At 41.3% G+C, this 15,368-nt stretch overlaps 1 protein-coding gene across 1 annotated transcript in view; it reads left to right on the forward strand.

The window, feature by feature from the left end:
* FBN2 (fibrillin 2) overlaps positions 1-15,368 on the forward strand; it is a gene marked incomplete at both ends in the record, with an annotated part of 272,359 nt that overhangs the window by 66,690 nt on the left and 190,301 nt on the right. The window lies entirely within an intron of this gene.

Consider the following 15,368-nt stretch of genomic DNA (forward strand, 5'->3'; position numbering starts at 1 on the left):
ATGCTCCTCTGAAATATTAAATAATGGTATTATGCTAGAAAGACAATGCAGTGAAACTGTGGTAATTAAAGTAATTACTCATCTATTTGCAGAAGCAAAATCTTTAATTTACCAAGGGTCTCAATTTAGAGAGAGAATTTCTCCCTGATATAGTATGCTAGGTGGAGACTCATCTTTGGGAGAAACCAGAAGCAAAGCAAGACGGGGCTTGCAAATTTGGAGTTAGGAGATTATATTAGGGGGGTGGCAGGAGGCATTTGTGAGGTTGTGACAATATTCATTAAAATGGTAAAGTACTTTGGTTTCTTAGTAGAAGGCAAAGCCACCAAAAACTAAGAATGCAGATGATCCACGTTGGGTTTAATGAACCCAGCATGCATGGTGTAGCGCTTTCAGTGAAGCGGATCTCCAAGTCAAAGCTCAGCTTCACTAGCTCTTGGATTGTCTACGAATGACTTATTCTCTGACTTTTAATTTTTTATTTGTAAAAACGGCAAAAATATTTTTAGCACTTAAGGATAAAAAGAGATAGTTTATAGAAAGGGTCACTGTAAAGTGCCTGCCCAGATTTAATTTTCTTCCCTTGATTGTCAAAAATGGGGACAATGAGTTGTCTTAATTCATGAACAATAAGAGATGCCATTTTCACCCACTGAGTGAACAAAAATCAAACCATTTGCCTCTACTGTTGAGAGTATAAAGTAGTGCCACCTATTCAGAGAGCAGTTCAGAATATTAGTTTGAGTATTCTTCAAACTGGACACTTGACCCAGAAATCCAGTGCTAGGAATTTACCTTACAGAAAGCTAGAGCATATAGTCAATAAATATGTTCAATTGAAGTCAACTGTAAACAATATAAATGTCCATCACAAGGCAAGTAGTAAGTGTTGCTGGGGATGCTTCAGTGCCCTCCATGGTGACTTTGTATATGAAAAAGACTCAAAGTTTATTTTGGTGGTAAAAATCCAGGTTTGCTTCATTTAAATATAATTTCAAAATCATAGTTATTATTTGAGCTTTTAAAAAATCATATTTTTAAACTGTGAACTATCCTAATATATAAAGAGCCAGGGGCCATCACAACCAAAACAACAGATGGATGACCCATTGCCATGTGGTGGCATTGATTGGCAAGTGGGCTGAATTGCTGACCTCTCGGTCCCTCCCTCTGGCCCCCGGGGGCAGCAGAGGCAACTCCCTCCCACAGGCAGCTGCGGCTTCCTCTTGTCTCCCGTGGATGGTGGCTTGCTCCTGCCTCTTGCTCCCGCCTCCTGTGGGCACTGGTGGCTCCCATCAGCCTCCAGTGAACCGCTGCCACCGCCCACTGTAGCCAGCGAACCAGCCCAATCAGGGGGTGGGGCTGGCCAACCTTGCGGCCCCTCCCCTCACCAGCCTGCCCCTGATGGGACTCTCCCATCCTGATCAAGAGCGGGCTGCACAGAGCCTGGACCTTTCCTGGCAGCCCTGAGTCCCTAGGGTTAAGAATTCTAATGGCCCTGCTCAGAGAGTAGAGGTGCCTGATGGGCAAGGAGAGGGACCACAGGCCTCCAGGGAGCAACACAGCGTTGGCAAGGAGAGGAGAAGGCCTGCGGAGGCAGGAGGAGGCAAAGCCAGTGGACATCATCCCAGAATCCAGCCCTTCCCACCGGAGGCAGTGGGCCCTCAACCCAGAACCCCAAACCGAATCAGAAGAGCCCAAGGGAGGCTTTAGGAAGCTCTATGCAGAGCTGCACGTTGAGAACTAGAGTCTTTGTGAGGCCCTGACCCAGATCATGCTGCTGGCTGGCGCAGCTCAAGGTGGAGCTGGAGCGTGCCATGCAGAGGCAGGAGTGCTTTGCAGAGAGGCCGGCCCTCCTGGAGCTGGAGAGATTGGAGCGCAGGGCCCTGGAGCACAAGGCCGCTGAGCTGAAAGAGGAGCTGAAGGGCCTGTCCAACCTCTGGGATGACAACCAGTGCCTCAAGGATGACAACACGGCCCTGAGCCACGTCATCAGCAAACTGTCCAAGTGACCCCGGAGGACTTGCCCCTGCACCCGCATTTATACAGCTGCTTCTGCCACACGCACCCCTTCCCCTGTGTGAACACAAGTGCCAGGGCTGCCGGGAGTCTCTGAGAAGCCATAACCTCCCCTCTGGACCTCCAGGCTGGGAGGGGAGGACAGAGCCCCCAGGAGCCAAGGGGGCCATCTAAGGCCAGGATGGAGAGGGGAGGCTGAGCCAGGTAGGGAGACCAGGGCTGCAAGCAGGACCAGGAAGGAACCAAGGACCAGGAAGTGTCAGGACCAGTAGCCAGGACCAGAATAGCCACCCGGAGGTCCCCTGTCACATGTGCTGCCATCAGTCACCCCTCCATCCCTGAACAGGGATCCGAGAATGTGCCAAGCATCCCACCAGCCTGGGCCAGATGGGCCTGTATATAGGGTTCGTGTGCAATAGGGAGGGATGTCTTCTATATTTTGCTGCCCCCTCCCCGACACTGGGGGAGAAGGTATTTTTGAGCAGTTGGGGGTGATCAGGACAGCAGGGGATGGCAGTTGGGGGCAACTGGGCCAGCAGGGGAGGGCAGTTGTGGGCGGATCGGGCTGGCAGGGCAGGGCAGTTGGGGGTGATCAGGCCAGCAGGGGAGTGGTTAGGCATCAATCAGGCTGGCAGGGGAGCGGTTAGGGGGCGATCAGGCTGGTAGGCAGGAGCGGTTAGGAGCAGGCAGGCAGGCAGGCAAGTGGTTATGAGCCAGCAGTCCCGGATTGTGAGAGGGATGTCTGAGGGGGTCCCAGATTGGAGAGGGTGCAGGCCGGGCTGAAGGACCCCCTCCCCCCAGTGCATGAATTTCATGCACCAGGCCTCTTGTGTATAACATAAAATTGGCCATCTTAAACCATTTTTAAGTGTACACTTCAGTGGCATTTAGTACATTTACATTGTTGTGCTTGTTGTGCTACCATCATCATCATCCATCAACAGAACTCTTTTTCATCTTGCAAAACTGAAACTCTGTACCCTTTAAACACTGACTCCTTATTTCCCTTTCCCTCCAGCCCCTGACAGCCACCATACTACTTTCTGTCTCTGTGAATTTGACTACTCTAATGGAATCAGAACATTTTTCGTTTTGGAACTGGCTTATTTCACTGCGAGTGATGTCCTCAGGGTTCATCTGTGCTGTTAAAATGTCAGAATTTCCTTCCTTTTTAAGGCTGGGTAATATTCCATAGTGTGTATTTTGTTTATCCATTCATCCATCAGTGAACACTTGGGTTGCATCCACCTCTTGGCAATTGTGCATAATGCTGCTCTGAACATGGATCTGCAAATATTTCTTCAAATTCCTGTTTTCAATTGTTTAGGGTATATTCTTTGAGCTTTTAAATGCAACTTATCAATATTACTAATGTATTAAGAAATCTAGTGGATTTTAGTAGTCACTTTAAGAGGCTTTTAAGTGATATTTGATTCCATTTTCATACTTGTTAATGAATCACCTCCATATCTTTTAAACTGCTTTTCTATATTAAATACATCTAATATCTTCACTTATGCAACTTAAAAATCTTGGCAGCTACTCAACTCTTAAAAAGGTAATTAAAAACTAAATGTATCAATACTCAAACCTATAAATATTAATTTATAAAACTTGAATTTCATTTCAATGACCTAATTCTGTATGTATGCATGCATAGTCACATTTAACTTAAAAATCACAACTTTAAATAAATGTGTTAATTATTTTAAATTGTGATTACAAGGCAATCTAATGGAAAGGGCCAAACACTGTTAAATATTACAGGTATGTAATTTTTGCACAGATTTCTTTTTTTAAATTTTTTGTGGTCTCCTTTTTATTTATTTATTCATTTTTTGCATTTTAATTTCTCTATTGGTTAAGGTATTATATTTGTCCTCATACCCCCATTACCTTCCCAAACCCCCTCCCCCACAAATGCCCTCCCCACGCTGTTGTCTGTGTCCACTGGTTAGGCTTATATGCATGCATACAATCCTTTGGTTGATCTCTTCCCCTTACCCGCACCCTCCCCTACCTTCCCTCTGAGGTTTGACAGTCTGATCGATGCTTCCCTGTTTCTGGATCTGTTTTTGATCATTAGTTTATGTTGTTCATTATTTCCCATAGATGAGTGAGATCATGTGATATTTATCTTTCTCTGACTGGCTTATTTCACTTAGCATAATGCTCTCCAGTTCCATTCATGTTGTTGCAAATGGTAGGAATTCCTTCTTTTTTAGCGCAGCATAGTATTCCATTGTGTAGATGTATCATAGTTTTTTAATCCACTCGTCTGCTGATGGTCACTTAGGCTGTTTCCAAATCTTAGCTATGGTAAATTGTGCTGCTATGAACATAGTGGTGCATATATCCTTTCTGATTGATGTTTCTAGCTTCTTGGGATATATTCCTAGAAGTGGTATTACTGGGTCAAATGGGAGTTCAATTTTTAGTTTTTTGAGGAAACGCCATACTGTTCTCCACAGTGGCTGCACCAATCTGCATTCCCACCAGCAGTGCACCAGGGTTCCTTTTTCTCCGCACCCTCTCCAACATTTGTCGTTTATTGATTTGTTAATGATAGCCATTCTGACAGGTGTGAGATGCTACCTCATTGTTGTTTTGATTTGCATCTCTCGGATAATTAGTGACTTTGAGCAGGTTTTCATATCTCTTGGCCTTCCTTCTGTCTTCTTTCGAAAAGTTGCTATTTAGGTCCGTTGCCCATTTCTTCATTGGATTGTTTATCTTCCTTTCATTGAGTTGTATGAGTTCCCTGTAGATGTTGGAGATTAAACCCTTATCAGTGAGTCTTTCAGGTTTTCTATGTACAGTATCATGTCGTCTGCAAATAAGGACAGTTTTACTTCTTCTTTTCCAATTTGGATGCCTTTTATTTCTTCTTCTTGTCTGATAGCAATGGCTAGTACTTCCAGTACTATGTCAAACAGGTGTGGTGAGAGAGGGCATCCCTGTCTTGTTCCTATTTTTAGGGGAAATGGCTTTAGTTTTTGTCCATTTAGTGTGATGCTGGCTGTGGGTTTGTCATATATGGCTTTCATGATGTTGAGGTATGATCCTTCTATTCCCACCTTGTTGAGAGTTTTTATCAAGAAAGGGTGTTGGATTTTGTGAAATGCTTTTTCTGCATCAATTGATATGACTATGTGATTTTTCTCCCTCAATTTGTTTATGTGATGTATCACATTTATTGATTTTCGGATATTGAACCATCCTTGCATCCCTGGTATAAAACCTGCTTGATCATGGTGTATGATCTTTCTGATGTATTGCTGGATCCAATTTGCTAGAATTTTGTTGAGGATTTTGGCATCTATGTTCATGAGGGATATTGGCCTGTAATTCTCTTTCATTGTGTTGTCTTTATCTGGTTTTGGTAATAGGGTGATGCTGGCTTCATAGAATGAGTTTTGAAGTGTTCCTTCCTCTTGAATTTTTGGAATAGTCTGAGGAGGATAGGTTTTAGTTCTTTCTTGAATGTTTGGTATAATCCCCCTATGAAGCCATTTGGCCCTGGGCTTTTGTTTGCTGGAAGCTTTTTTTTCTTCCATAGTTATTGGCCTATTGAGATTTTTAGAATCTTCCTGATTGAGTTTTGGAAGGTTCTATTTTTCTAGGAATATGTCCATTTCCTCCAGGTTGTCTAGTTTGTTTGAATAGAGTTGTTCATAGTATTTTTTTAACAATCCTTTGTATTTCTGTGGGGTCTGTTGTTATTTCGCCTCTATCATTTCTGATTTTGTTTATTTGAATCCTCTCTCTTTGCTTCTTGGTGAGCCTGGCTAGAGGTTCATCAATCTTGTTTATCTTTTCAAAGAACCAGCTCTTGGTTTCATTGATCATTTGTATTTTTTTTTTGTCTCTATGTCATTTATTTCTTCTGTAATCTTTATTATCTCCTTCCTTCTGCTCACTCTGGTCTTGTTGCTGTCTTTCTAATTCTTTGAGTTGTAGCGTTAGATGATTTACTACCATTTTTTCTTTTTTTTTTTTTTTGAGGTATGCCTGTAGAGCTATAAACATGCCTCTCAGGACTGCTTTCATTGTGTCCCATAGGTTTTGGATTGTTGTGTTTTTATTGTCATTAGTTTCCAGAATGTTTTTAATTTCTTCTTTGATCTCATTGGTAACCCAATCAATATTTAATAACATGCTATTCAGCTTCCAAGTGTTTGAGGGTTTTGGATTGTTCTTATTGTAGTTTTTTTCTAATATTATGCCATTGTGGTCTGAAAAGATGTTTGGTATGATTTCAATCATCTTGAATTTGGGGAGACTTTGCTTGTGACCCAATATGTGGTTCTTTTTTGAAAATGTCCCATGTGCACTTGAAAGAACGTATATTCCGCAGCTTTGGGGTGAAATGTTCTGAAGATGGCAATTAAGTCCATCTGATCTAGTGAGTCATTTAGGATTGCTGTTTCTTTGCTGATTTTTTTGTCTAGAGGATTTATCCAGTGATGTCAGAGGTGTATTAAAGTCCCCTACTATGATTGTATTGTTGTCGATCTCTCTCTTGATATCTTCCAGGAGATTTTTCATGTATTTGGGTCCTCCTGCATTGGGTGCATATATGTTTATCAGGGTTATATCCTCTTGTTGTATCGATCCCTTTAGTATTATGAAGTGGCCTTCCTTATCTCTTGTTATGGCCTTCACTTTGAGGTCTATTTGTCACATATAATTATTGCTACCCCAGCTTTTTTTTCATTTCCATTTGCCTGAAAGATATTTTTCCATCCCGTCACTTTCAGTCTGTGTGAGTCCCTTGTTCTGAGGTGGGTCTCTTTTAGACAGTATATATATGGGTCATGTTTTTTTTATCCATTCAGCTGCTCAATGTCTTTTGATTGGGAGCATGTAGTCAGTTTACGTTTAAAGTTATTATTGAAAGGTACTTGTTTGTAGCCATTTTTATTTTTTGAGGCTGTGTTCCTTCTTATCTTTTTGTTTCTTCTTTTTACAGCATTCCCTTTAGCATTTCTTGCATTGCTGGCTTGGTAGTGATAAACTCCCTTAGCCTTTTTTTGTCTCTGAAATTCCTGATTTCCCCTTCAATTTTGATTGATAGTCTTGCTGGATTCAGTCCCTTGCTTTGCATCACTTTGTATATATCCTTCCATTCCCTTCTAGCTTGATGTGTTTCTGTTGAGAAATCATTTGATAATCTGATGGAGGATCCTTTGTAGGTAACTTTCTGTCTCTCTCTTGCAGCCTTTAAGATTCTCCCTTTGTCAATAACATTTGCCATTGTAATTATGGTGTGTCTTGGTGTGGGTCTTTTGGGATTCATCTTGCTTGGGACTCTCTGTACTTGAGTAACATTTTTCTTCCCCATATTTGGGAAGTTTTCTGTCATTTCTTCAAATAAATTTTCTAATTCTTGCTGCTCTTCTTGTCCTTCTGGCAGCCCTATTATACGTATGTTATTGTGTTTTGCATTGTCCCAAAGCTCCCTTAGGCTCTCCTCTTGCTTTTTAATTTTTTTCTCCAGTTGCTTTTGAGAATGGGCTTGTTTCTGTACCAGATCTTCTAACTCACTAATTCAGCCCTCTGCTTTTTCTAGTCTACTGTTGAAGCCTTCCATGGTGTTTTTGATTGTAGCTATATCATTTTTCATTTCTTCCTGATTTTTGCATAGGTTGTTGATTTTTTCGTCCATCCGGTGTATGAACTGTATGACCATTACTCTGAATTCTTTTTCTGTCATGTTGCATGCTTCCATTTCACTTATTTCCTTTCTTGGCGATTCCTCCTTTTTTTCCCTCTGGGGATTGTTTCGTCGTCTCCCCATTCTGACTATCACCAGAAGGTTCAAATGTCGAGGTGTGGGGGCCTGGGCCATGTGCAATGGGAGTTTTGAACCCCCCAAGTGTCACTGAAGAGCTCTGACACCAAGATGTGCAGTTGCTGTGGGTTGGTGGGAGCCACGCTCGCCCTGGGTCAGTGTCACAGGCGCTTAGTGTGGCCTCGTGTGTGCATCTATAATCAGGGACCCTGCCTGCGCCATGTTGAAACAGAGAACCCACTGGCATGTGCCAAAAATCAAAGTCCCCTATTGCGTGTCAGGAGTCAGAGGCTCCCTGTGTCCATGCCGAGAATCGAGTATCAGAGTCTCTGTTGCTTGGTGCTACCTCTCACTGAGAATCAGGGTCCCTGTGTGCACATGTGCCAAGAATTAGAGTCACTGGCTCTTAGTGTGAATGTACTGGGAATCAGGGATCCCAGGTACATGCAATGAGGAACAGAGTCTAGTCCAGGGGTGGGCAAACTTTTTGACTCGAGGGCCACAATGGGTTCTTAAACTGGATCGGAGGGCCGGAACAAAAGCATGGATGGAGTGTTTGTGTGAACTAATATAAATTCAAAGTAAAGGAGAGGAGGGGAGAGCAAGAGAACCAGATAGAACAGCCGGATCCGGCCCGCGGGCCGTAGTTTGCCCAAGGCTGGTCTAGTCATTGGTGCTCATTGCTGCCTCTTGCATGGAGATTCAGGGTCCCCAATCTGCTTGGGAGACCAGGTTGCTCAGTCGCACTGTGTTTGCAGGAGGTCCACTTCTGCCCTGCAGTAAACAGCCTTCTGTGTGCACTTGCCCTGAATCAAAGTCAGGTGCCACTGCCACTTAGTGTGGGTGTGGGGTCTGGTCACATGGGTGTGCACAGTGGAAAACAAACTCCCCGTGTCCATGCACCCAGGCTCAAATTCAGCACTCCCTCCCTGTGTGGGCACAGGGTCTGGTCATGGGGTACAAACTCCCCGAGTCCACACATCCAGGTTCAAATTCAGCTCAGCCTCTCTGCTAAGGTGCAGGGTCTGGTCATGAAAAACAAACTTGCCATGTTTGCACCCCCAGGCTCAAATTCAGTGCTGTCTCCTTGTGTGGGTGCAAGATCTGGTTGCAGAATACAATCTCCCCAAGGTCGTGTGCCTATGCTCAAATTCAGGACTGCCTCCCTGCCTGGGCGCGGAGACTAGACGCAGGAAACAAATTCCCAGAGTTCACAAGTCTGGGCTCAAGTTCAGCACTGTCTCCCTGCCCGGCGTGGGCGCGGGATCTGGTCACAGAAAACTACCTCCCTAGGGATGAGCAGCTAGGCTCAGATTCAACTCAGTCTCCCTGCCTGGGCACAAAGAAGAGTCGCGGGAAACAAACTTCCCGTGTCTGACACCAAGGCTCAAAGTCAGGCAGAGTCGCCACTGCTTTGTGTGTGCAGAAAGCCTTATTGTGCGGCTGGGGTCTGGTAGTTTCTATGTCGCTGCCGCAGGGGGTGGTGGGGGAGGGGGATTGGCTTTGTGACTCAGAAATCTGCGGCTGTGGTGCCTGGAGTCTTGGTGTCCCTGGGTCTGCAGTAGTGATCGCAGGTCTTTTACCAGTGTGGCTGTAGGGTCCTGGTTTGCTTCAGAGACCAGACTGGGTGTTGGTGAGGCTAGGATTCTAGTCTCAAGCAGTTCTGTTCTTCAAGATGGCGTGGTCTCTGTGCTGCTGGTGTCCTCCCCGGAGTGTTTGTGGCGGCAGCGGGGTTTTGCCGTCTAAGACTGCCCAGATTGACAACCCTCTGGAAGAACTGCAGGGTCTAACTGTCCCTATTTTACTCACACACACACCCAACACGTCCACACACAGCTCTATCGCTCCCTCACTCTCTCACACACTCTCCCTCCCTACCTTCCTGCCAGTCGCCATCTTTCCTCTCTGCACAGATTTCTTAAAGAAAAAATATTCACTTAATGGCTTTGATTCTCTTAAACATTTCTGTACTTAATTCTAATTTCCCAAGGTTGACATCAAGGAAGATAATTACCATCTAGTTATTTGAATTTATTTAACCCTGAATATTTAACCCAGTATGAAGTCTGTATCTGCAGACATTCAGGGTACCTTTTATTGAAACTATAGAAACTATTACATCATTTCATATATTTGGGTAGTTTTCCTTCTCTGCTTGCTCCATTTATGTCTGTGATCAGAGATTTCAGCTGGCATACTGACTAGATTCTCAATTATTATCTTAATAGGATGTATCAAACCTTATTTATAATTACTGTGTAAAAACTCTGTCACTCAAAGGAGATAGGCACACAGCCAGGATTGTAAGAAAAATTCCACAGATTATTATATGCACTCATATATGCAACTCTCATGCAAGTGATCACTTGATTACATGCTGCATTTCTTTGGTTCCTGAGAATGGGAATGCCTTCTTGCCTAAGTCCAAAGACTGTGCAGCTTGATGGAAATCCCATATATTTTCATATACTTTCTAGGATCAGGCAGTTCTTTGTACTAAAGTGGGAATGGATGGAATCTGATATCTTGTGGCATTGTTTGACTTGTAGTTACAGCATATAAAGTTTCTAATAGGGGCATCCCATTGTATAGTGGGAGGTGATGACATTTACATTACAGTATGTGTGGATAGCTTCTCCTGGTTATGCGGTGTACAATCTATGCTGCTGTATAGCATAACTACATTCTTCTGACATTTAAGTAAATGCTGTTTCAGCCACATGGGCACCCAGTGATGTATTACTGTCACTGTAACTGTTTTCCCTTCTCATGTGGGACCTTATAGGGGTACCTGGTCCATTGACCTCAGTGCTTTCTCCTACTACTTAGCCTTTCTTTCCTCTCTTTTTCTCACTTCCCATTTAATCCACCATAGATTCCATGGTCCATCATTTAAAAATATGTATTAACAATACTCTTAAACTCCCTTGCCATCTGAATTTCTTTTTCACATCTAATAGACAAAACCCTAACCATGGATGAACCCTCATCTCTGAGTGAGCCTGTCAGCTGCCTAGAGTCACTGGAAAATAGGTTTATTGTTGCCACTGTAAATTCATCTTGTTCATCTATGTAGAGAGGCCCTGGATGTCCCCGGGGAATCTGCTGAGTTCTCAGGTCAGCTCTGACGCACAGTATCTGCAGTACCATCTCAGCCTCAAAGATCAGACTTCCAGCCACCCCCCACCAAAAACCTATCATCCCATCTCCCGTTTCATGAAGTAGACATTGGTGGGAGAGGACATTGATCATTTCCCTCTACTATATAAATATGCCTATATCTCTGTGCATCCTGCCCTTCATCCCTCAGGCTACAAGAGAAGTGCTTTTCTATCTAAGGCAGTGGTCGGCAAACTCATTAGTCAGCAGAGTGGCAAACTGCGGCTCGTGAGCCGACCACTGATCTAAGTTAACTGCTCCTCACAAATTCCGGTTTCACTCAGTCTGACTCTTTAGGGGTCTTGTGCTAAAGATTATTATTCCTTTAATAATTATAATCCTTCCTCTTCAGCTACATCTCATTCCCATTGGCTTTTAGAAATGCTCATCTTTTCCAGAAAACAGAAGAAAACTATAACATTAAAAAAATAAGCAAAAAATAAACAACAACAAAATCTCTTTTCCCTAATCCCCAAATCCCCCACCAGACCTATTTCTGTCTTTACCTTCCATTACCTCTCCAAAGGTTGCACAGAAGTAATACTCAACTTTGGTTATCCAGCACTGTTTAGCATCTCTAGTTACATTAAGTGGACTTATGAAATTACTAGTGGCCTGGTGCATGGATTCGTGCCCATTGAAAGGAAATTAATTAGAAGAAAGATTCGTGCGGTAATTACGTTACTGCAAAAAATTATATGTCAGAATATTGTATATAATATAGTATTATAAAGTTAAAATACAAAATATTTTAATATCACTATTCGACCTTTATAATAGAAATGGCGCCAGTGAGAGCTTTATATGTTTCGCACATGCACGAGTCAACGTTTATTTTTAAATTGCCAGTGTGTCATTTGTACCGGCCTGTTGGTCAGTCGATGGATGGTCGGTCACTTAGTCTTTTATATATATAGATAACAGAATTCCAAATATATTCAGCTGTATTTATTTAAAGTAAAATGGTAACATAGGGTATAATTAAAAAGATAATAAATAAAAGATATTAGAAGGATGTGGAAAATTGGAGCCCACATTCATTGCTGGTAAGAATATAAAATGGCAAAGCTATATTGGAAAACAGTTTGGCAGTTTCTTAAAAAGTTAAACATACATTTGCCATACAACCCAGCAAATGGCCACTGATTAGCAGATGTGGTATAGTCATACAGTAGAATACTATTCAGCAGGAAAAAGGAGTCAAGTACTGACTCATACCGTAGCATGGATGATCCATTTTGCTAAGCTAAAGAAGCCAGCCAAAAAAGACAACATATTATATTGTCTCATATAAATTTCCAGAAAATGCAATTTTATAGTGACAGGAAGTAGATTCGTGGATGACTGGGGCTGGAAATTGGCACAATAAATCTTTTTGGGATGATGCAAATGTTCCAAAATTGGGTTTTGGTAAGGGATAAGATGTACACACTTTATTTATTTATTTATTTATTTATTTATTTATTTTTATTGATTTCAGAGAGGAAGGGAGAGGGAGAGAGAGAGAGAGAAACATTAATGATGAGAGAGAATAACTGATCAGCTGCCTCCTGCATGCCCCTGCTGGGGATTGAGCCCACAACCAAGGCATGTGCCCTTGATTGGAATCGAACCCGAGACCCTTCAGTCTGCAGGTGGATGCTCTAACCACTGAGCAAAACCAGCTAGGGCAGAAGTACACACTTGTAGTTATAAATAAATTAAGTCAAAGAGTTATAATGTACAGCATAGGGAATATACTCAATGATATTATAATAACTACATTTGGGGACAGATGACTACTAGACTTATCTTGGTGATCACTTTGTAAGGTATATAAATGTTTAATCACCATGTTGCACACCTGAAACTGACATAATATTGTATGTCAATTACAATTTTAAAAAATACCTGCTGAGAAGCCAAAATAAAAACAAAAACAAAATTTGGAATGTGGTAAAGGTTGTGCAATCACTAAAAATTATTGGATTGTATATTTAAGACAGGTAAATGTATGATATGTAAGTTGTACTTTAATGAAGTTATGTGAAACAGAAAGAAGCAGGAAGCACCAAATCATTTGACGAGTTTGTTAACTGAACCATTTGCTTAATGTGCATGAAAGTGAAATTATATAAAACAAGTTAACATGATATACTGCTCTTAGATATTAGAATATCAAAATAGCAATATTTGTGTTTCCCAAGCTAATTTTAAACAACATTTTCTTGCTCGTATAATAATGAGGGAAATATCTCTTTCCAACCCACTGGTTCCAGCTACCAACGTGATAAGGAGTTCTCTCCTTTTATACTTCGTTGACTATGCATGGCTAGGATGGCATACAATATCTGACCCATGATGAAATCTTGGTGAAGAGAATCCACAGCCAATAACATTTAATTAAGGTCTTTTAGAACTCTTTGACCATAATTAAAATACTGTAAAGTTTGGAATAGAATGTTTTGATCTGACTAAGAAAATGAAATCCCTTTTCAACCTCTAATATTTGCTCGCATACATGTTAGTAATTCTTGAATAAGGAGGTGACATTGTAAGTTTAAATGTCAAAGTAATCAGTTGCCAACCAGAAAGTAAAACGCAATCATAAAAGAAACTAGGTTCATCACAATTTGTAAGGAAGGAAATTTAGGCAAAAGAAATAAGGAATGGCATAAACTCTGTTCCTAGGAAGGGGAGTCTGAGGCCAGCTTTATTAGAACCTTCAACTTGAAAGGACACACATCTATCATTTTCCAGATACACCTCTTCTCTAAAGAGACAGACTGAAAGGATATAATTCTAAGGAGGTGTTGCAATGAGAAGGAATGAATTTCCTGACAAGTTGGTTTATTTAAGAATGGGATTATGAGAGAGACTATGCAGGCTTCTCTCTGGGAATCCTAAATGTGTACAGAATGTCAACATAGGTATATATGCATGAATCTACCAAAAAAAATAAGCGTTTTATATTTTTTGTGTGAAAACTTTTCCTCAAATTTTTCAGAACTTGGTTTACTCTGTTGTGAGTCTAATATTTATTTAAAATGGCAAAATAATGTGTTGTCTGGAGGATAGTAGAGTAGGTTTAAAAATTTATAACCTGGCAATTTGTGGTGTGGGAAGCATGCTTATTTACAAGGTTGACATATCTACGTGTATACTACAAAGATGGTCTTTTTCAGAAACGTGATTTGTAGCCAGCACATCTGTTGTTCTTATGTAAGGGATTACAGTGAACTATTTTGGTTGAACTTCAGCTGCAGAGTAACAGAATGTTAAAGCAGCTTGCTAAAAAGGTGTTCCCTATTTCAAATTTTGTTTCTTTATAATGAACTTTTAAAGTGTTCTCTATATGAGAAAACCTCATTCTTCATTTTAAAAAAATAGGAGTTTTATGTGGTTTTAAGTTGTATTTTTGTCATTCTATAGCATTTAGATGATATCTAAGTCTGTCTGGCTTAGCATTTTGAATGTTAACTTATATACAAGTTTGATATTGTTCAGTAACCATTTTTCATAAAAACCTTATCAACAGCCCTGGCTGAGTGGCTCAGTTGGTTGGTGCATCACCCCGTATACCAAAAGGTTGTAGATTCCATTTCTGGTCAGGGCACATACCTAGGTTTTGGGTTTGATCCCAGGTTGGGGTTTGTGTAGGAGGCAACCAATCGATGTTTTCCTTTCAAAAAATCTCAAATAAACTTGTTCTGGCTTTTCTCTTCAAATGGAATTATGTCACTTGCATTCGGGCTTATTAGGAAATCCTGACTATTATGTTACATTCCCAAGAGTTAATAAACTGAATGCATACAATCTCTGTGAAAGGGAAATTCCCCCCCCCCGCCCCCCGCAACACACACACATATTTCTGTTGTAATTTTTTAACAAATATTAATCATTTAATTGGTCAGTCTTCAGGAAACTCACCTTTATTTTCCATGTTCTTAAAACAGCAGCAACAACAACATTCAAATTAAAAATTATTTAATGTTTCAGTTCTGCTTAAAGGAATATATATACTGATCATCTAAAAGGTTCATTTAAGTAAATTATAGCAGGAAGAGGGAAAGAGTAGGAATGCCTTCATGTTGCCCATAGCCTAGACCAGTCCTTCTTAAACCTTAAAATGCATATGGATCTCCTGAATATCTTGTTAAAACGCGGATTCTAGTTCAGTGATTCTGGAGTGGGACCTGAGTTGGCGTTTCTCACCAGCTCCCAAGTGATGCACTATGTTGCTAGTCCATGGACCACACTTTGAGATACAGGGCTCTAAATAGACTGTGCTTAATATTCATAGAAAAGTCTGCCTACAGATCATATGTGACATACATTTACAAACGTTTTTATTGCCATCATAACAGAAGTTGAACAATGGTACAGTCACCTTCTAGAGAATGGAGATCATATAATA

Source organism: Plecotus auritus (assembly GCF_963455305.1).
Source record: "Plecotus auritus genome assembly, chromosome: 7".
NCBI lineage: Eukaryota > Metazoa > Chordata > Mammalia > Chiroptera > Vespertilionidae > Plecotus > Plecotus auritus.